This window comes from Hippoglossus hippoglossus, chromosome 22 (assembly GCF_009819705.1).
Source record: "Hippoglossus hippoglossus isolate fHipHip1 chromosome 22, fHipHip1.pri, whole genome shotgun sequence".
In the NCBI taxonomy this organism is placed as follows: domain Eukaryota; kingdom Metazoa; phylum Chordata; class Actinopteri; order Pleuronectiformes; family Pleuronectidae; genus Hippoglossus; species Hippoglossus hippoglossus.
In genome coordinates, this window is record NC_047172.1 from 21,490,306 (window position 1) to 21,513,223 (window position 22,918).

The following is a 22,918-nucleotide window of genomic DNA, read 5'->3' on the forward strand; positions in this document are numbered from 1 at the left end:
TTATGTATCATACTTATTTCCTGTTCCAGCTCCTGCAATGACACAGTAGGTAGCAATTCGTATCTTTGTATTACACTGATTGGCAAACAACAGAAGAAAAAAGGACCTGAGATGTTAAACTTCCCACACCAGGCAATATTTCAAACTATTCATTTCTCCAATCCGCTACATTTAAGGTGAAAAGCATGGTTCATTTAATTCACAGTTGCAGGAACCTGTGCTTCCCTGCACCAAACAGCAAAATAGATAGTGACTATGGACATCAGATCAACCTTGGTTGAAAACAAAACAGAGCTTGGTGGAGAATGAATATTGAACATACTTTTGTCAGGTGGACACAAACCAAATTGCAAATAAAAGTGAATACTCTCTCTGGATCTGCGAATAGGCAACTGCCTGCTAAGTGTGTTTCAGCCTGCTGGGCTGCTCTCAAAGTGGCCCAAAAATCAATTAAGGCACATTCAAGTATCGGATAAGTTCATTGCCCCTGGTTGTCTCTCAACCACCCCAAAACTTTAGAGTGCTTTTTCCCCAAGAAAATCTTCTGCTAGAATTATCACACACACACACGTGGGTATGACTCATTTGTATTGCTCTTTATTTGGTATGAATTTTACCTCACTGAGAATACCAGTGAATCCCTGTGTAATAAGAGTCAAAACACGAAGAAAAAAAACACTGCGAACAGCGCAACTCATGTTTTGGCTTTAGTGCAGCTCACACTGACCAGTCTAAGCACTCAAAGGGCACACTGAGAAACTTAAGGTTCAGCTGTCAAACATCAACTGGTCGAGGCAACAGTGAGGCAACCTCCAGTCTGGTTCTGTCTGTGGTGTAAAATGGAGTCTTTCCTCTCCAGAGTGGTCAAGTGCCTGCTCATTGTAAGAACTGCTTGGTTTCTATCTCTCGCAATGCTGTAAAGTACCTTGTTTTAATGAATGTTTTGGTTTCCTATACAAATATAAATAGAGTGGAATTGAATAGAATAGAATGTGCCGATCCACACAAGACTGCAAAGATGTCACCATTGTGTCCGAAGGTATGAGTGTTAGGACACACAAAACAATGACAGGATAAATATATGGTCAACTGTATTTCACATTGTCCTGTGGGTCTTCACCTTGAAGAAATGCAGCCGTCACTAGGTCAAACAAAGTTCACGTCAATGTTCATGATCATAATGACTCATCCCAGTGATAACTAACATAACTAGCCTAGTATCCAAACATGTGGTTTTTTTATGTAACACATCCGACAGGACAGATTCTCCCATTTTGATCCATTCAGCTGTCCACAAAGGCCACTCACCAGCTTGAGGTTTACGGGTTATTTTAACAACTCTCATTGAAAACTGCTAATGTCTCACGATATCATTTTGATCATCACAAGTACTCATTTAAATTATTTTAAATGGCGATAAGAAAACAGTATGATTTGGATTAAAGCACTTGTTTCTGTACATTTCATCTGTTAACTAGGCTCAGTGTGACCTAAGGTGTAAAATGTGACTCTCTCCTCTTTATGAGAAGAGAGAAATTCCCCTATGTTTGCTTTTTTTATGTGCAGCACCAAAGGGATTGCCCACTCTTCTACTGTAGCATAATTCGTTTTTGTAAGGATTGTCATTTAAAATGTAAATTGGGATCACAGCTAAGGTGGTGCTGCTGTAGGTAATGAATAAAAGATGAGTTTTCATGTTAAGGACAAGTTCTAGAGCTGCACTACAGAATGTAGTGTGGGGGGCGTTGATACTCTATTGTGAAAACAACTGTTTCCTTGGAAAACCATTTCCATAACCGAGAATAATACCTTTTTTTACAGTTGATGAAATTTGCATGAACGGTGACAAAACGCCATTCCTTGCCACCGGAGGAAACACGTTGGCCGGGAATACAGCGGTTTAGCCATGTCACACAGATATGTACCACATCTCTGTGATCGAGACATGGCTGTAGCCCGAGCGCTCGTTCAGAATGTCAGCTCGGGACAGAAACAGTGGGTGGAGAGAGATTCAATCTCAGCCTGGCGAGCGCATTGATGTAGGCCGGGGCGCCTGTCTATTACAGCAGCTCCGCACGTTGTGGTTGGGTCAGTTGTGACCCTTTGGGGATACAACCTACAGAGACCAGCTGCTCTGGAAAAACATGCCTGTTCTGTAGAAGAGTATGGCTGGAAATTTAGCTCCAGATGTATTGTTTGGGGTGTTTGTGGAAGGGGGAGTCCAATCGCTGTAATTACACCATGAGGGCTGTCACTGTCGGTGTCACTGCATGTTGTCTCTGTGATGATGCTGTTGGCTGGTTATGACTTTCACTGCCAGTATCATTACTGTGAGTGGGCTTAATGAGAAATTTGCATATGAGCCCGGTTATCCATATGATTATTATATGTTGTTACATAAGGGAATTACGTCTTTATTTTTAACTATTATCCTCCTCTTGCCATGATACAACCCCCCGCTGACGCTATCAATAGGAAACCGTGGTACAGACATATTTACCAGCAGCAGTAACAGCACCACCTCAGGTATTCGTCCTCGTCCCAAATAGTGTTAGTCGTCTGGCAAAACAACAGCAGCTCAGAGCATGTTATTACATTTTCATTCGGAGCAACAGACAGTGCTGACAGAGACAGTAGCGTTGTTGCCGAGAGCTAGCAGCAGACTCAGTTGTGCATAAATAACACTTGTGAATCAGTGAGTTACTGCTGTGTGCTCCTCAGCTTTCACCGCCCCGACCGAGGCAATTACACCACAGTCGTGGGGTGTGTGAGAATATGTGTGTGTGTGTGTGTGTGTGTGTGTGTGTGTGTGTGTGTGTGTGTGTGGCAGGGTGGTTTCGCGCTGAACTCCTTGGGGAAAAACCTTAAATCGACGCGGTTAATCCCGTCAGAGGCATTTAGGATAAGCACATTATATTTCATTTCAATACGTGAAAAGAGATGCCACACTGCCTTTGCATCTTCATATCTGCTTCAGCTCATGTTCAATTCCGTTCAATTCAATACAACTTTATTAATCCCTATGGAGGAAATTGATTTAAAGGCAAGGAGAGTGCCTCAGACAACAAGATAAGGGACATAAAAACTGAGTCATGGTGCGGGAGACGGAGGAAGAGGCGCATCGAGTGCATTTCGTGGAGCTAACTTTGTGTGAAGACCAGAGTGAAGTCTTCATCACGTGGCCTCTGTTTTCAAGACCATCTGCCTTTAAAGAAGTGTTTTTCAGTCATGTTGAAGTATGCTTGGACAGAACGTACATGTGTGGGGTGAACTCAAGACATTTGAATTAAATGTGATCAAAACGCCTGCTGTTGGAGTTTAGGTCGGTTTTTGCTTTTCGGCAAGTCATCACTGAGAATCTTTGAAATTTCCCATGAGAGGGAGTCATCTTGGTGTTCGAGCCATGCAATCACAGCTTTTCAGAAAGATTAGCTTTAGTCGGCAGAGAAACCTTTTTGTTGTCGCTGCACCTCTTTTCATGCGAGCGACACAAACTGCCAGCGAGTGAAGCAGGCTGTGGCTAAACTTGTGCTTTGAATTAACACATAAATAAAAGTAAGAGGTTCAGTGGGAAAACAAGTTGCACTCTTATTTAATCACTGTGGTTTACCTTAAGCTTTATGCATTCATATAATCAGTGTGATTACTCGAATATAAAGGGATTGTTCCTGGTATTGAGCTGCCGTCAGAATTTATGCATTTTGCATAATCCTTTCGATTGTCTCAAAGCTTAAAATCCTTACTACTCGCTGAACGTTTTAAATAACTATCTAATTAACTCCATATAGATTGATATAACAAGTGAAATCAATAAAAGATAATGGCCCATATAAACACACTATACATAAACATGTGCACAGTTGATTCACACGTCATTTAGACGTATACTAGTCTGGTAGGTAGTTGCGTTTTATTAGCCAATACCGTTCCTGAAATGTTTTTTTTAAATAACTTTTTTAAATTGGTTTGAACAGCACAAATGAATTATTCGCCTCCGTTGTATTACGGTAGAGAAAAAAGTTCATTATGTACACATTCGTGCATTGAAAAACCAATGTATTAGTGCATTTGAATGGATAAAAAGATAAGCTGTAATTCAGTGACTGATCAGACAGTATGAACAACATTGCATGAAGTCAATCTCTACAAGGGGGTGTCCAAGACCCACTGCTCATAAAACAGGGTCAAATTAAAAGATTAACTTTGCCAAAGGACATAGAAAGAGGCCTGTAAATGGTGTAAGCATATTGTTTGGCAGGACGAGTGACTGCATATTGCTGCATCGGAGCAAAAGATGTAGGGGAGATTATATTTATAGATGACACTATGTATTGTATACCCATATACTTAATTTAAAGACTCAGGGGGCTGTATATAAATCATTTGAATTCATTCATATCAATCCTGAATGAATTCATGGAGGACATAGAAAACATGTGCACTGAAACTCAAGAGTAGATCCTTTAAAATGTTTCTATATTCATGAAAACCCTCAAAAGGTTTATGCATTTCCCAAACAGAGAACCTTGTGGTCAAACTGCAACTGTCATTGTCTCTGAAACACCAACACACCAAGCTAATTTAATAATAAAGGACCACATACATGATCAGTTGAGTGTGTTCATGCGTAAACCATAATGACAGGAACTTGTGCTGCACACATAGCGTACTGTATATAAGGAAACACATCTTTTGGGATTCAACATTATGTATAATGATTTATGGCAGTGATTCTCAAACTGTGTGGCGCGCGACCGGGAGGGAGAAATGTGAGGCGGAACTAATGTTTTGACGTCCGCATCTCTCTAACGGTGGAACAGTAAACAAATCGTTCTTTCGCCGTAGCCAGGGGTCGCAACCCGCAGCTCTGCAGCGGCTCCTGTACAGTGTTGTGTATGTCGCGCATATTTTTCGCGAACAGTGAACTCACGTTCATGTTTATTTGTTAAATCATCATCGTATAGATGCCAGCATGAAATACCAGGAGCGGGCGAATGTGTGTGTGTGTGTGTGTGTGTGTGTGTGTGTGTGTGCGCGCCCCCAGACAGCGCACACACACACACAGGCCCCGGGGCTCCAACAATATAACGTTGAATGACAGGGAGGTTCATTTGGCACATTCAAACTAGTGTTGCGTACTTGGCCTGAACTTGATGATGCTACTGGTAATGCCATGACGATATTACAGTGTCATTGAAATGATCTGGGTTATTCATTTTCTCCCACTGACGTACGCCCATCGACCAACCAGTCGATGTCAAGTATAGGTAGACGCAGCCATACAAAACTCTTTGGTGCGTTAATGTAGTCATTTAATACATATCATGGTCTCATCTCTTATTTTGCTTTGAGAACTTTACAAGAACATAAAACACATAATTAAGAGTCTAAATGTATTACAAATACTTCTGTGTACAACCCGACTGTAATGCATCTGACCGGGGGTGGAATCGTTCAATACTTCAAAACAGTTTATTTTCCATCTCTAATTAGCACAAGGACCTTTAATGCATATTATTATACTATTTAAAATCATGTAGTTATGTTTGCAGTGATATTGAGGGGGACGGCTCCATTCATAATTTATTACCCGAGATATACACAGATAATGATGTATATCTTGAGTATGCTAATGGAAACTATTGCACGTCTTATCTGCTTCATCAATTCCTAACGTTTTACTGTATTTACACTCTCGGGTGAGTAGAATTTCAACAGGTAAAAACCACTGTAAAAACATAGATTTCACTAATAAGCCTGCAATACTTCCCACATGGGATGTCAAGTAGTTTAGTTCATGCATGTCAATAAACTCTCAAATCCACCCACACCCCCCTATGAACATTATATCTGATGATGCCATGGTGTTAAATGTAAATAAAATGTCAACAGAGTGGAATGAACCGGATGAAATGTGGAAAAGTGGAGGGCTTATGTCCATTTTGGCAAAAGCTTCCAGAAGGGGGACAGCTGCCAAAATAACATCTTTGACATTTCATTTCCTTTGATCCTGATTCCAAACAGCAATTGTTAGATGTGTTTTTTTCACACAAACATACACCAGTGCAGTATGTAACCATCCTGTATACTCATATGTACTTGATTGTTGTGACCACCCTCCAACACAGTTATAAGATCCAAATTAGCCGTTTTGCTATGTAGGTCACAGAGCTCCTGGGAGCTTTGCTCTACCAGTGCTACAAGCTTTGTGACATTATTCTCAGCCACATGGGAGCTTGACTGAAGAAAATGGGCTTCCTCTCAACCACAGTGGCAGACTACAAGGGAAACATTAGAATTTCCAACAAGGACCATCAGGAGATCAATGATTCATCACAGTTTATTTCTACTGTGCATAACTCATGACCCAGGGGCTTCATTAGGCTCTAGTAAACTTTTGCATTATGTGCGTAGATGTTCCACAAATAGTTGGGTTATCTATTCTAGTCCTTTATGACACTTGTGTATGTATGTACCTAAGTCATGACATCACAGTGCAATTGCATTTTTCATTCATATTAAACCAAGCAAAGTAATTATCCTTTTACTCCAGCAACTGTCACCTACTAACGAATAGGTCGTAAATAATACTTAAAATCTCTATTGAAAATTGTTAAAGCATGAAACAGTTAATTATGTTCATCACAGGTCATGGAATAACAATAGTTACACATGTAATTGTGACACCCACAGTGTGGTATTTAAAGGATAATTATTGCAGCTCAGATCTGATTTTCAAAGGTTTGCCATTTTTAAACGGTTGTGATTACACTGTTCTCTCTAAACCAAGTTGAACGCTAAACAAAACAAGGTCAATACCTCACAATTTAGAGATAAATGCAACAGGACCAACCGAGAGCTAGTACTTGGCAACAGTGGAGAGAAACAAACTCTTTGTGGTGGAGACAAACCCACAGAGATGTGGAGCTTTTCAGCATGTTGTAAATCATTGCTTTGGTTTTTACGGCCCACGCATACACTCCCAACCTCCAGTGAAAAAGACTATCAATTTGTAAACTTCCTGAATTAACTGAATAAACTTCAGCTCTGGGACAGAGATCTTCAGGTAGTGTGCAAATTTAAACACATTGATCCAAGAGCCATTTAGGTTGATGGACGGAAGAGAAGGATGAATGGATGGATGAAGTTTTATTGGATGGATGATTTGTCTGGATAATAAACTCATCTCATTTACATAAACATGAAGTTACTTACATAAATTATGGAGCCACTAAATCACCAAAAGCATCTGAATTCTTCATCAGGAACACACATTTCTCTCATATATCACCACCAAATGTAATGGGCTGGGAGGAACCAGTAAAAATCAAGAAAAAGGTGAGATAGACATAATAAGGATAGAAAATAAATTCTCACAACAATCGGCACAATGAAATCAAACAAGCTCCCGGTGGCCGCATGGTCTAAAACAAAGAGACTTGTCTGGCTACACCCATCCTTTAATAACCTCCCCTTCAAAACTCCTCCACCCTCCTCCAACCCTGACCTCACACAATGGGCCTTCATGGCTTGAGGTCCGTTAACACCCAGACTGACAGGAGACAGTTGAAGACTGTTTTCAGCAAAAACCCTTTGATTAAATCACTGTGTACCGCCTGCCCATGACCAAACAGCAGCACCGTTTAGCAGCTAAAGAGCCAGAGAGACCGAGGAGATGGTGGAGACCAAAAACAGAGCTAAAAGTGAACAATCTTGCACTTACAATTGTAAAGTGACCAAAAACACAACTGCAACTGACTATCAATGTTGCTCTGCTTTTTTAGTAAGTTAATCAACAACAACATAGACATCAATTTAGGAAGGACTTAATTAAGAGTTTGCTGCAGTAGTAACAAATGTCATGGATTAAAAACTGAACTCAAAACGAGTGAAGTTTAGGATACAGATGACACAGGCACATCTCAACATCACTTTGGCCACTGAATCTGAACTTAAACAGAACAGTTATTATTCATTATTATATCAGATATTACCCAGCTGTCCACTGTATACATATGTCACGTTTTATGGATTCCTGCTTCACCATTGGCTGCTCTTCTTGTTGTTGTGGTACACACACATTTTCCCTGTTCAGTGAGGTTTACTGAGCTCGGCAAATACAGTTGTTCTCATCGTCCACCTGCAACATGGAATAACATACACAACAATCTAAAGCTCAACACATTTTTATCACGGTTTCAGTTTTTTCCTTATTTTAACCTCCAGCTATTCTTGTTTTAGTTGATTCATTTGTTTTAATCGATTCATTTGGTTTGAATTAAATTTGATGTATTGCATCTATTCCTTAGGTTTGTACTTTTCATATTTGGCAAATTTTACTTTTTTGTGTTGTCTTGGTGACTTGGAACGTTTTAGTTTTTTTAATATAGTCTGCTTTATTGTAAATGAGGTCTCTACCTCACTGTGCTCCCAGGTTAAAATGAAGAGTAAGTGAATTAATGAATATGTGAAAGTGATCCCAACCGAATGAACAGCCCCAGCAGCCTGTGTCAATAAGGCCGGTTAGCTCAGCTGGTTAGAGCGTGGTGCTAATAACGCCAAGGTCGCGGGTTCGATCCCCGTACTGGCCAATGGTTTTGATTAAAGACCATGAACTGAGGTCATTGAGGACATTAGAATTAAACTGTATGTAACGGTTATACTGTTAAGTGCTGTTCCTAATATGATGGAATCCTACAGAAACTCTGTTGAATTCACTTATTAGGGCCCGAGCACCAAACAGTGGGAGGCCCTATTGAAATTGTAAGGATTATTATTATAATTTTTTTTTTTCCAGGCAAATGAATTGGCTTTTTGAGGGCTTTAATTGTCAATTGCTTTGGATAAATGCAACAACTAAATGATATGTAATCTAATGTAAAGGTCATTGTCTCTCCAGATTTAAGTTAATATTCAACCAGTGCAATGTTATAACAGCTGATGAAAAATAATGGCAAAGCTCCAAAATGTGGTTTTATATTGTACCTGTATATATCAGACAGGGATCATCAGTCAAACTGAATAATCTACTGTGGAGTAAAATGACTCTTTCAGCCATTTTGTCATAAGAATAGCAGGACACCCTGCTTCGCAAGCTTAAATTCATCTAATCCATGTGACGTGTGGAGGCAGTGTCTGACTGATTAATTAACTTACTAAATGACAACACACTGATCTGGCTCAATGTAGGAATGACACATGGCCTGTCTGGGAGGCTTCTGCATGATGCACAGCTGGCTGCATGGTATTTAGCCACAGTCGTGTGGAGAGCCGCTTCCCTCCGGACAGCTTCTGTCTTCCCTGTTATACGACTTCATCAATCCTCGCAGTTAGGTCCAGCTCTGAGGCCACTTTCACTGCGAAGAGAAGGCCTTTGTTTGCCTGCCTGGACTTGTGGGATGATTTGTTGATCTTCATCAGGGAGAGAATTTATTCACTCAGACAGATACTTCTGAATGTGCTCAGCAGAAAATAGGACCTGTGGAATACTTTCTGGGACTAAATGAGCTAACGTGACTCTGCTGCACCCTGACTCGCTCTTTGTCACTGTTTGATGCAATACGGAACCATTATTGTGATCATCAATGACAGGTGGGAATCCCAACGCACGGCCAATTAAACTGGACTGACAAGTGCTCTGCACAAAGCGCTCAAGTAAAGCAAATTCACTGAATACAACGTAAGAAAGATTTTACTCACTCAGAGAAGAGAAAAGGTGAAAACAAACCAAAGATCTCGGTACGTCTGATGAGCCCCCAATTTGTTCGACCGGCTCATGGGCCACAACAAAGGAGGGAGATGTATTCGAAAATCTGAAAAACAAACTGAAATTTATAAAAAGAAACTGTCATAAATCAATTAAGGATGTGGTATTGGGGAATCATTAGTGAGCGTGCAGGTGTGTGGTTGAAATGGTCATGGTGTCGTGCATGTTGTGTGTGAACAAAAAATAATCCAACACAAAAGAGAAGCAGCACACAGGCTGGGTGCAGCGTGCAGGGCTCAGGCACTGGCACCGGCCCACTGGCGTATGGGTAGGCGGGCCCAAGCAACTGGGAACACTGGCCAGGTGCTTCCAGTTAACTTAATGGTAATGCTGCTCCAGCCAATCAAGGACCTGCAAGACAAGACACACACACACACACACACAGTGCACAGCACCATAGCTCTTGGGCCGTCACACTTGAATACAGTGAGCACTTCTGGTTTAGTGACTGTGGTGAGATACACAGCCTTTCATATACTGTATCCCATTCAGGGAGCTCCTCCAAAGAATGAATGAATCCTGCATGTGTCTCCCCAAGAGTGGAACAGCAATAAATAAATGATCGGGGTGCTTCTGTTTTTAAAATTATTTTAATGCTTTAATTGCTGTGCATAATTTCTAATTTGTACAGAGAAAAAACATGTGAAGAGCCTCAATAATTGAGAAGCACTTGCATGTCAATACTAGGGAGTCATTTTCAAGAAGCAGCTGCAACAGTTTCCACTGCCAACGCCTTAAAAATGGACCCGACCAACTGCTAAAAATGGATTTATTATCATTTCATACTAAATTTTGGAACCTCAAGGTCAGTGAAGCTGCACAAAAACCAATTCAGTGTTCAGTTTGTGCACATACACTGGCTCATTCTGCTTTGGGGGAAACGGTGGTGGTGACTGCACCTGTCGCTGACTGATTTGTCAGATGGGGAGGGAGGCAGTTTAGTTTGGGATGATTTGACTTCATCATCCATATTCAAGATCACCTGTTTGCGTTGTGCACAACATTACAAAGGGGAGCAAGGTGGCCTGTATGCCAGAGCAAAAAGCCAAAACAGAAAATACAATCACCTATCACAGTGGTTAAAGTTTTCCCATTGAAGGCTGTGAAAGTGGAGTGTGCTTCATGCTTTTGGTAGAATTCACCTCATTGAAACAGGCATCCAGTTGGATCCTCAGTCAACCTTACAAACCTTTGAAATCAAAAAGCCTCGAAGCTCTGTCTGTGTACACCATTTTAAAGCCCCCAGTATCACCGTAACAGGAGATCAAAACAGAACACACTCGCACAAACTGAATATATCAAATAAAAGTTGGTTCAAATGATATTGGCGTTGGCCCTAGGGGTGGCAGGACTCAAACTAACTTCAAACTATTTATTTACACTCTCTTCTACTTTTTGGAAGTACTGTTAGGTTACCTTCAACGAGACACAGGCCCTGTTCAGACCTGGTATTAACAGGAATGTGTCTCCTGTGCTTCCTTGCTCTATATGAAATAAACAAGTACGCCACTTCTGTATGCAAAGACCAAATGATGTTGGTTTTATCCTATCAGAGTTTACAGACATTTCCGTGTGTTTGTGTGTGTTTGTGTGTGTCGGTGTGTGTCGGTGTCGCCACAAGCAAGAGAGAGAGAATTGGAGGAGTCAAGAGGGGCTGAGTGAATAAATGAGCTGCTATGAAGAAAGATTTGACCAATTTAAGAAAAGCATCAGTCGTTATTGTGACCACATATAAATCAACAAATGGACAGTGGGAGGCATTAAAATAGGTCATCAGCTGAGTAGGCAGCGCTTCACGTTTGGTCCAGGAAGCATTTGCGTTTGCACATGGGAAAGAATGTGGCCACATGCGTCCCACCTCCAAATGTAGTGAGTGATCGTTTCTTAAGATGTATTGAGATGCATTCACATCTGTACTTACTGTTTTGATTGGACCTGTCAGGACGAATGTTAATTCCAGGTCTGAACAGGGTCAAAAGCACCAACATCAGGATATCTCAAGTTGAGTTGAGTTTTCCCCAGTTCTACCATTGCAGATGTTGTTTTTTCAAGTCTTGTATCATTGACTTTGACAGCGTCTTTGAATCTGCCTCTAGTCACCTTCCTGTGGGAAACTCAAAACACCCTGGAACATTTTCAAATCAAAAGCTTTAGAGAAGCAGGGAAGCTTTCAAGGTGAAACAACCTGAACAGGAATTGTGGAGTTAAATTGGCAACAGCTAAATGTAGAGAATTCATGGATGAAACCAGTACGTATGCTGTAGAGACAAACCCCATAGAAGCAGAATGGTGAGTATGACATGACTCGGTTGTTGCATTAATGGAACTGGACTCTCTGACAAGTGGGCCCCTGGCCAGATCACATTAATGATGAGGCATAATTTGGCCAATAGGTTGTAAACCCTGATTTCTATGGGAGTTTATGATCGGTCATCTTTCGTTTTGGTAAGTATTTAGAAATGTTGTTTGTCCTGAGGAACATTTGAAGGAGAACCAGCCTCGTTTGAAGCCATTCAAGTTTCGTGATTACTAATCAATGATCACTAAATGAAGCTAACAGTCTGTCTCCCAGTCACGACTGTATCACACTGTCCTGACCGACAAAACCTAGACAAAAATATGTGTATATGTGCTTTGTTCTACTTCGAGATGAATTTTCCTTTTCAAACTACCCACCCACAGCTGCGGAGAGTTATGTGGTTACCCACTGTTTAACCTCCCTGGGAGCTGATCTCCATATCAGCTCCTTCGTGTTGTACTTGCTGTTGTTGTGATCCAGAAGGTTCCCGGCAGTTCAAGGAGGGATGAGCAGTGAGAGGATTACTCCCGCTCCTGCTGCTCTACACGGGTCCTTGTCAGATTTAGTTTACAGGCTTGGTTCTGGAGTCTGGTCTAAAGACAATAAAGTAGCTACAAAACCTTGATGAATATATGTGTATAATTTACCCCCTGACTCCCACTGCCTAAACCAGGGGTGTCCAAACTACGGCCCGCGGGCCAACTGCGGCCCGCCATCCATTTTTAATTGGCCCGTATCAAAGTCTAAAAATATAATGGACTATGGCCCACTGTATTGCACTTCCTAGTTTAAACACTAGGTGGCGCTAGTGTCTTGAACAAGGCAGCGTCTCCACAAAGCAAGCAATCGAAGAAAACATTTGCTCAGGGTCACCAGAAATGCCGGAACCGAAGAGACGCAAGATTGCAAGCGAGTGCAGACAATTTCAGACTCGGTGGAAAAATGAATATTTTTTCATAGAAACCAAGGGGAAGTGTGTTTGTTTGATTTGCAATGAGAGTGTTGCCGTGATGAAAGAGTACAATGTACGACGGCATTATGAAACGAAACATCAGACCTTCACGTCCTACACTGGCGCCGAGCGGAAAGAGAAGGTAAAGCAAATGGCAGCTAACCTGCTAACGCAGCAACAGTTTTTCCGTGCTAACAAAGCTCAAGAAAATGCAACAATAGCCAGTTCTGAAGTATATCCGTGCGAAGCTCCGTCTCTTCGAGTCACAACTGCGCAACTTCAATGTAGCGCACTTCCCCACGCTGACCGAAATCAAATGCGCATTTCCAAATGCCAAGCTCTCTGCAAAAATGGGAGAATATGTGTCTGTGATCACATCTCTCATGACAGAATTCAGTCAGCGCTTCCAAGATTTGTCTGTCATTGAGAAGGAAATCACACTGTTTGCGGCTCCGTTTTCAATGGATGCAGAAGAAGTGGAGGAGAGTCTGCAATTAGAACTGATCGAAATTCAGTGATGCTGATTCTCTGAAGAATCAGCATCACTGCTCCCACTGAGCGCAACATTCTTCCCATTACAGGTGAGTTAAAAATATACACACAGTTTTCATTTGTTAATAAGCCCAATTACTTAATAAATTCAGTCAATTAAAGTTGATGACCATTTTTTAACAAACGTTAGTTGATGTGTTAACAAGCCCAATCATTTATTTGTGTAATAAGCTTGAAATACCCACACCCCCTATTTCTCTTCTTGTCTCTCCCTTCATACAGGACAATGAAGGGGGATCAGCACCCTAAGAACCAATCTGAGGCTGTCACTGAGAGAATGACCTACCAACCTTTTTGTAAAAAATAAAATGAAAATCTACTAATGGAGAGCTTTGATGGAGGCTTTTTTTTCTTCAAACATGTTCAATTATCAAATGTAATTTACCTGCATTTGATTGATTTTGCCAATATTAGTGCATGAGAAGTGAGGCAGTATACCTCACGTCTAGTGGGTGGCCCAGTCCTTCATATATTTTTCTGTATGTGGCCCTCAGGAAAAAAAGTTTGGACACCCCTGGCCTAAACCCATCTACTTGTTTGTTTAAATGAGAGCTTCTACCATTGTTCAATGGGGCTTTTATTTAATAGCCTCGCTTGTTAAGTGCTGCACAGAGAGGCCTGAACCTAAATTGAACATGGCAGTACCATGCTGTTCACTGTCAGTCAGATATGACCTCGTTTTGACCCAGGAGGCGATGCCATTATGTAGAAACATGATGTATTTCCAACATGTCCCTGACAGTCCTCTTCCTGCTCTCAGACTGTCCTCATATACTCCATCACACACAGATCTCATATACATTAGCCTCTCATTAAATGATTTGATGGCTCAGCTTTAAGTTACCTCAGCCAGACTGTGACCTTTTATCCTGGACCTGATGTTTAATATGATGGAGACTCGTCTTTATGGAAACTATACTCGCTCTTCTTTTTAAAAGCTTGACCCTCCACCCTTGCTTTAAAGGGCGAATCCACCACTTTTAGACAAAAGAAATCAGTTTACTCATCATGAGGAGAAAACAGTTTAATGTCCTTTATGTGATGAGTGTTAATTCAGATTGAGAATTATTATTTTCATAATTAATTTGAGTCTAACATTATCCAGCTTCACAAAGAGGAGTTGTAGCTTTTCTTTGTCTTATACAACATTATACAAACTATTTGGGGGTTTTGGACTGTTGCTTGAATAAAAAAAGAATACGACGATATCAGCTTGAGCTCTAAGAAGGGGCTCTGCACTTCTAAATCTAATGTATGTCATTTTATATGCAAAACGATTGAGCAGTTATACACGCACATAATTATCAGATTCATTGATTATGGAAATAAGCCTCAGTTGAAGCCTTACTGAAAATCTATAAAACAAACACTTATAACCTGGGGTTGTGTTGCTTGAGAGGTGTGTGCACTATCGGGGTTTGAGGACACAACTGAGATGGATCCAGTCAATACCAAGGTTTGTATTTTACAATCTTAAAAACATTGCTGTAATCAGACTGTTTATGTATGAACGGACTGTGGCTGTCTTTTGTCAGGTCTTCAAGAAAAAAAACCTCTCAGGCACTTTTAAATGGAGTTACTACAGACTCTGCATGGTGAGTTTTCCCATGGTGCAGTTCCTTTGAGTGGATGTGAACAGTTTGTTTGTGGTGGGAATGAGCTAAACACTCCTGTAGCCTGGTTTGCTTTGCATTCTGGGATAAGGCAAAGTACACAGAACCCTCCCGGTGTATCAATGTTACCGTGCGGACAAAGCTCCTTCCTACTACTGCACTAACTGACCCCGGCTCCAAATGCTCAAGATGGTGGCAGTGGTAACCGGGATATTTTAGCTTCATTAGTGAATAGTGGGAGGAAGTGGAGACACTTTGTATACAGTCTATGGCCCACCATTTTTTATCTAAAATTGTTATAACTAGACATCGGAATTCAGAGATGCAGATGTCTTAGTAGGGATGAGCGAGTAAATCATTATCTGTATCTGTTCAGCTAACTAAATTATTCGTATCCGTACTCGGACTGAACCCGGAAGTGGGCGGGACTTAAACCGGAAGTTTGTATTTTAAGCCTGACATGGATATGGGTTGTTCAGAAGTTGCTATATTTATAGTTTATTAGAAAACTATTTACAGAACAGCCTTAGAATTGAGCTTCAGATCAATGTTTTTGATCACAATAGTAAGAGAACTATTCAGAGCAAGTTTTTTTTATAAACTTCAGTGAATCAATGAACACAACACATGCAGTATTAAGAAGTCTTAAGTCAAATGCAGGTTTTCATAAACATACTCAACATTTTTATTGATTATTATTATTTTTTTACTTTTTAAAACAGTGTGATGTTTGTGTGTGTGACTGATCACAGCGCGTTTTTCACTTCTTGTCGTAGTTTTTTTTTTTTGGGGGGGGGTTCTGTATTTTGTATTTCTACACAAAGTAAAACACAATGTAAATTATGTGGTGTTGGTGTGTGCGTGAGTGAGTGAGAGAGAGGAGCGCTCACTCACTCGGCTGGTGGAGAAGAGCGCTCGCTCCGTCTGCGTCCAGGCGGCCTTTTCCCACCGCGGCTCAGCCAGTGGACGCTGAGAATATATGATCATAGATAACGATGTTACACATTATTATCCCTGTGGACAGAGTGGCTGTGACGATGGCAAGACTGTGTTGTGTGGCGCTGCTTGCACAGCAGCAGTGAACTTCCTTAGGCTCTGTGTAGTGGAAGAGCTCTGTGTGTGGCTGGCCTATCAAGATAGGATGTGGACACAGCTGTCCAATGAGGATTTTCATTCAGCACGAGTACTGATATTGACACATTTTACTCGGATGGTCCTCGTGCTCGTAGAAGTACAATACCCGTACCGGATACTCGTTTCATCCGAGTATTCGGCTCAACCCTATGTCTTAGTTAGGAAGCTTCAGTGCTCATTAACAGTCTGTCAGTGGAAATGTCTCTGTCAAACATGTCAAGTCAAAATATCCAATGTCCATCCATCCATCATGTCTTATCGTTCTTTGATGTCATGGGAGAGTCCCATCCCAGCTGACATTGGAAGAGAGGTAGGATACACCCTGACATTTTACCTGCTGGGCTGAAATCTAGTGACTGTGAAGATAATAATAAGGCTGAAATATGAATAATATACATTATTGCATTATTCACAATTTATCATATTCCACCAAACCATTCACTTGCCACTATCAAGTGTGCAGATGATTTTATGTATGCATTGAAAAGAGTGACATGCACACACACACTGCCTTGGGTAACTATTACACCCTGACCCCTACTTAAATATCGCTCCTGAATGTTGACTTCTGTTAGCATTGGGATAATTATTGATAAAAAAATCATTACGTCAAACCAGGAGGCGGCCGTTTTCATGCAATTCATTCATTCATTCTTCTCTTCCCCGAACAAGCGGAGCATGATAGCGGCAAGCAGCTCCCCTCTGAGGTAATTTTGTTTAAACTAATGAGCAGTGAGCGAGGAGCCGACTCGGCATTTGCTTATAAATGCCTCTGATGAATGACTCCTGTCCCAGCGGCTCACACTGTCATTAGCTTGACACCAGATAGAAGCGAAGTCCTACAAGAAAATGGAAAATTGATTTACCTCAATTTTCATCCGCAGCAAGTAGTTCATTCCTGCAATCCCACGCGACGGACTGAAAACTGCCAGCGTGCGCTTCCTGCCGCGCTTGTCTGGAGAGACACCGTTCTAATCAGCAGTTATGCCGTCGCGTCACCGTGCCGCATTACTTTTAATGTGATATGAAAGACAGGCACCAAAGCTGGAGTCTAACTTTGACGACTGGGATTTATTTTGAAAGCTACTCCTGTTCTAATTGCATTTGATTTGAACACATGTTCTGGGCCGTAGTGAAAGGAACATTTGGGGAACAATGAAAAAGAATATTTGATTCCGTAAGCCTGAAAAGATGCTTGTATGATTAAGTGGCTAAATGTAATATTCAGGGTTTTGTGTATTAATAAATAATAGTGCAGTGTCCATTCTAAACCTGACTATTTGCTTCATCTGTGGTAATGCTGCTGCTGCTGCTACAGAATTAGTCCTTGTCATAAGTGAGTCCTCCTCAAAGTTCCACAATAAACTGTCACTTTTCATTGTTTTTGAGCCAGATGTTGTGTGCAGAGCTTTTTTTATAAACGCTGTGGTGCAGAGTGAAGTTAGATAACTTTGTGTTCATCCTACCTGGTTTATCTGCACTGAGGCCGTCGTGCCTCCATGATCAACTGGATTTGGTTTTTTTGAGCGATTTCATCATAAAATGAAACTGTATTTGCTTTATTACTGTTCACATATGTGGTTTATGTGCAAGTTTGAATGATTTACTTAACCAGTTATATCTTTCATATAAAGTTCACAACCTTTTAAAGTACAAGCTTTCAAATTCGACACTGCACTTCTTTAGGCCCTTCATAATACACAAGCCAAGTGTGAAGCCGATAAGACGAATGGTTCTTATATGCGTTCCACATAAAGAGAGACAAACAAGAGATTTCTGGAATTAGTAGATAGACAATAAAGAAAACACAACAACTCAGTGTAAAATGTTGGTGCGTTGGGACATAGCCACCATAAGCATCAAGCAGTTGTTTGCTTACCAGTCAAGCAGAAGAGTTGAGGCATAAGATTTCAGCATCAAACTTAATTCTTTTCTCGCCGTCTCCAGCCGGAAAACAACACCAGTGTTTATTCTTGTTTGGTTGTCTGGGTGTTAAAGAGCAGAACAATGAAAACACGACATGTTTCTATTAATTAAATAGGCAAATAAATAATGAAAAAGTTCTTTGATGAAGCTATTTACATGATCGCATCAATCATTTTTTTTTTTCCAGCCTTGATTCTACCCTCTCATGTTGTCACATCAGATCACAGACTGTTATGCAACAGTGTCGGCAGTGTGGGGGCATTTCGAGAATAAAGCACAGCTGAGAAACTGCAGACAAAGTTGGAAAGAGGATTGACGATGCACAAGAAGTGTAGGCCCGGGGCTGCAGACTAACACACAATATGTGTCCTGCTGCCGTCATATGGCTGCAGGGAAGTGATGACCCGAAGGAGGAGCTTCAGCTGTGGACAACAGATTTAGTCACAATCAATCATATTATATTACAAATCAAAGCAGACTAATTTACCGCTTCAACCCCATTCAGATTTGAATTTTTATGCAATTTGAAATGCATCTGGAGTGATTGAATATGCTTAAGTATATTCTAAGCATTATTGTGTTGTTTCCATTGTTTATTTTGCTGTTGTTGATTAAATCAGTGAAGTGCCAGCAAAGTAATATCACACATAGATGTAGTTCTGCAGCAAACACCCCCCCCCCCCCCTCCTAATAAAACAGGCATTATAAAGGGATTTACCAGTGAAATACAAATTCATTTAATACATAGTTCAAATTAAAAATGGGTTTACAAAAACAACATAAAATTGTGTATACATACATTTGAAATAAAGTAATGAATCCATAAATACATAATGGTCATCTATTTTTAAATGCGGTTTAAAAAGGTTTAAAGATTAAGTAATCAACTTCTTTATTGCTATTTTCTTGCACTTGTGCTCCTCCATACTCGACTGATTCATATGTGTTTGGGTCACATGGTGCGCATTGACTGGCCGGGTGTGTGTGGCTCTTGAAGGAGATATATTATGCTAATATTCAGGTTCATCATTCTAATTTGTGTTATTACTTGAAAAGGTTTAAATGCTCTAATGTTCAGGAAACGCATCACTTTGCTCAACCTGTCCATAGCTGCAGCTTCTCCTTTTAGTCCCACCCCCTGCTTTCATTGGTCAGCTGGTCCACTCTGTTGAGATTGGTCAACTTCTTCCAGTGCATGTTACCAAGGACTTTGGGCTTTTTAGCTTTGCATTACTTTTACATTCTCAAAAAAATATTTATGTAACACACAAGGCAAAAATATGTCTCCTTTAATAATCCTTGACCTACACATCACTAATGCCTGTTTGCATGATGTATGTAATTAGTATGTAGTGCACTTTATTTACCTGCCACTATTTTAGGCCATCCAATCTAAATGTGTAAATGTAGGCCCTCAACAATGGTGCAAAATTACTACAATCCCACAATCCATTGCACTTTGTAGATATACAATTTACACCTCTGTGACTCTCAGTTTCGAAGCTACTACTATCTATCTACAGAGTGTTTACTAGGAAGCAGTGAGTGAGAGACCAAGGGATTACAGTCACAGCAAAGCAGTGTATGAAACTGTGGAGTGATGTGATTCCCGCCTGATACGTCTCCTGTGGAGGGTGTCACTGATCTTTGGAGAGCGCATTATTTAGACATCATATTTTATAACATTTGACATTGCAGTCAGCAGTGGAGCATCTTCTCTATTCTGTCAAATTGAGAGTCCTTCAAGATGTTTTGACTCATACGAAGTTTAAGTTCAGGACCATTCTTATTTTTGGTTTTACACAAACAAACCTTCCTTTTTTATTAAAGGTCTTAAAGTATCACCCACTGCTGAGTGAACACATCCATTTCCAGACGTGTTTGGCAGTATGGGGGGAAAATGTCAATGGTTGAGTCAAACTGTAAGAGGAAGCAAGGAAGAGCCAAACAGTCTTAGTCGTTATGCATGAATCAGTATGAATCGGGGTGATAGACAAAAGTTGGATATGAATTTTAAGTATGTACTTATGTGTGTTCATAGTTATCACGTTTTCGGCTGTTAACCATTTGACCTGGACTTGTTGGGTTGTATAAGATCGTCGTAACATTAAGTATTTATAAAAAACGGGTGGAACCAAAAAGAAGGGAGAGACTAAACAATGCGGAAAATGACATCCAACCAAAACACTGCAAATATCGTTTTTTTTTTATTGCACATTGGCTGTGTTCACCATCTGCGTCCTCTCTGTTTGGACTTTATGGTTCCTGGTTATCTCTCAGCCTCGGGCACAATGCCATTCCACAGCAGACAGCTCATCAAGACGAGTGACGAGTGTTGAGGTGTGAACATGACCATCGGAGGGAAAGGAAGTTTGGGCTAAAATTACACATTGGTGTTAAAGTGTGAAGATGCGCTGCTGTTGCTTTAAAGTCAACCCAGCATCCCAAACGATTTTTTAAAGTGGTAAAACAGTGTTGAGGCTTTATTTCCAGTCGGGCTATTGCCATTTTCTAAAAGTTCTGCGTTTCCAATCTGTTTCCAACAGTGGGAAATTATTTTGCCATTTTCTTTTTGGATGGATTGTTTCCAATGTCAAAAAGAAAATTGTTGCTACGCTAATTGAGGCCCGAACACTCAACAAGTACAAAGCAGACACTGGCTGGGAAACCTTATTCTTTCTCTCCTGTATATAAAACATGCATCTGTCTCATTACAGAAACAGAGAATGTAGCCATGTTAAGTTAATGGAGCCTAAAGTTAATCGGAAGGTGATTACATTTACATTCTCTTTTTTCATTTGTCACTCATGCCTCAAGCTCTTTTTCTTCTTCCTGTTTTCCTCTGTTATCCAATTAGACAAACTCGTGTTCGACTGAGTCATCCAACCAACGAGACAAACATTTTCTCTCTTATTCTATCATGTGGATCCAATAACCTTGGTCGATGTTGTTGTGCCGTGTCACAATAGAGATGGCTCTGTCATTCTGTCAGTTGGTCCATCACGTAAATTGGTAGAGAGTGAAATACCTTGAAAAATACTAAATGCTACTTACCGCTACAGGTGTCTGATAATAATGTTCATGCTCAAATGGCAGCTGGTAAAATAAGCAACTTTACTGCACATATCCTTCATTTAGGGATGATAGATTGTGTTTGAAAATGAATATTGAAGATCTAATAAAGTTTAGATGTGATGTGAATAATTGCATATGACTTTTTTTTCTGAAAAAGGGGCGACACACCAAGCCCTTTATTTCATATGAATCTAACTTCTCAGTTGTCTTCCTCTGTAAATATTATTGCAACGATGTTGTGCAATTTCAGGCATTGGTCTTCTTCATAAGCAACCAGCCAGAATAAAGGTACATTATACCTATTTCAAATAATCAGTTAAGTTTGTATGTTTGCATGGTTCATTTTAGGCCTGGTTACAGTATGTGTATGTTGTGTTTCTGTCAGATGTGCACTGATGACTGGTCAATTTTCCAAGGTGCTGAATGTGAGAATGCAACTGTCAAAATCAGTTGCTCCTGACGTTTTCCGGAACCTTTCTTGACTGGAAAATGTGAGAATACAGCAGGAAAATGTACAGAGAGCGAGTCAATGACGTTTCTAACAGGCAGCACACACAAAGGGCGAATGAACTAAAAGAATACAACTTCTGAAAAAAGAGATGTCCTATAAATGCCGACCAAAATGTCAACTTAACCATCACGAGATGTGAGATCTTTCTGCAAAAAGGACAGCCGCTGAAAAATAGAGCTAGCTATCAGGCGAACACTGCAGTCCCATACGTCCAGTAGCCATTCCCTGTTTACTCTGTGTTCCGTTTGCAGTCCACTATTTACAATCCGAGTCAGAAGAGTCGAACAGTGATACTTTTTGTACGTGTTTTAGGTCCCTACAATATTTTGGCTATAATCTTAACAGCTATCTGAATATGAATGCGGAAAATATAAAAAGACCCGCCCCAGAATCTTGTCCCTCATCTACGGATTCTACATATTCCCATGAAGAATCTGTTTATAGAAATTAGTTTAAAGTCAGAGCCAGGTAGTGAAGGAGTATCACCTGACAGGGCTGTGGACCAAAAAGCCACTGACCAAGACTGTGGAACGCTCCGGATGAATGAAAGCAATGCGTAATAAAATCACAAATCTTTTTTTTGTTTTTTGTTTCAGTGAACCAGACACTTATCAATTCATCATCCTGTGGCCGACTTGAAAACTGGTTTCCCTGCCCACTGAGCTTTCACCTGAACCAATTTCTGACTCCCGACAGCTCTGCCTCTGAGAAATACCAGATTCCTGTTTCCCCGGAAGACAACATCTGCCCGCCCTGTCTGTCTGTGAGAGAACTCAGATGACAGCTTCAAATGGTATTTTCATAACGCGAGTTCAGCAGAAGAACCACACTGGTACCATGTAAATAATCTACATCTACAAACATGTATATTCACTAATGCAATTCAATAAGTCTCTCTGTGTGATTTATTTACACTCGCTCCACCCTCGCCTCGTCACTCAACTCCTTCCCTGATGTCTCCTCTCTCCTGTGGGAACGGGGACGAGAACTTCAAGCAGACCCGATTGTAAGATGCCAGATCTCGGAGGATCACAGAGTTTTTCTACCAGCCCGCCCCCCCCCCCCATCTGCATCTTTATTCTTTAATAAA

At 40.7% G+C, this 22,918-nt stretch overlaps 1 non-coding gene across 1 annotated transcript; it reads left to right on the plus strand.

The window, feature by feature from the left end:
- Positions 1–8,517: 8,517 nt before the first annotated feature.
- On the plus strand, positions 8,518–8,591 carry trnai-aau. The gene has a single exon. It is a non-coding gene; the product is annotated as a tRNA-Ile (tRNA).
- The last annotated feature ends 14,327 nt before the right edge of the window (positions 8,592–22,918 follow it).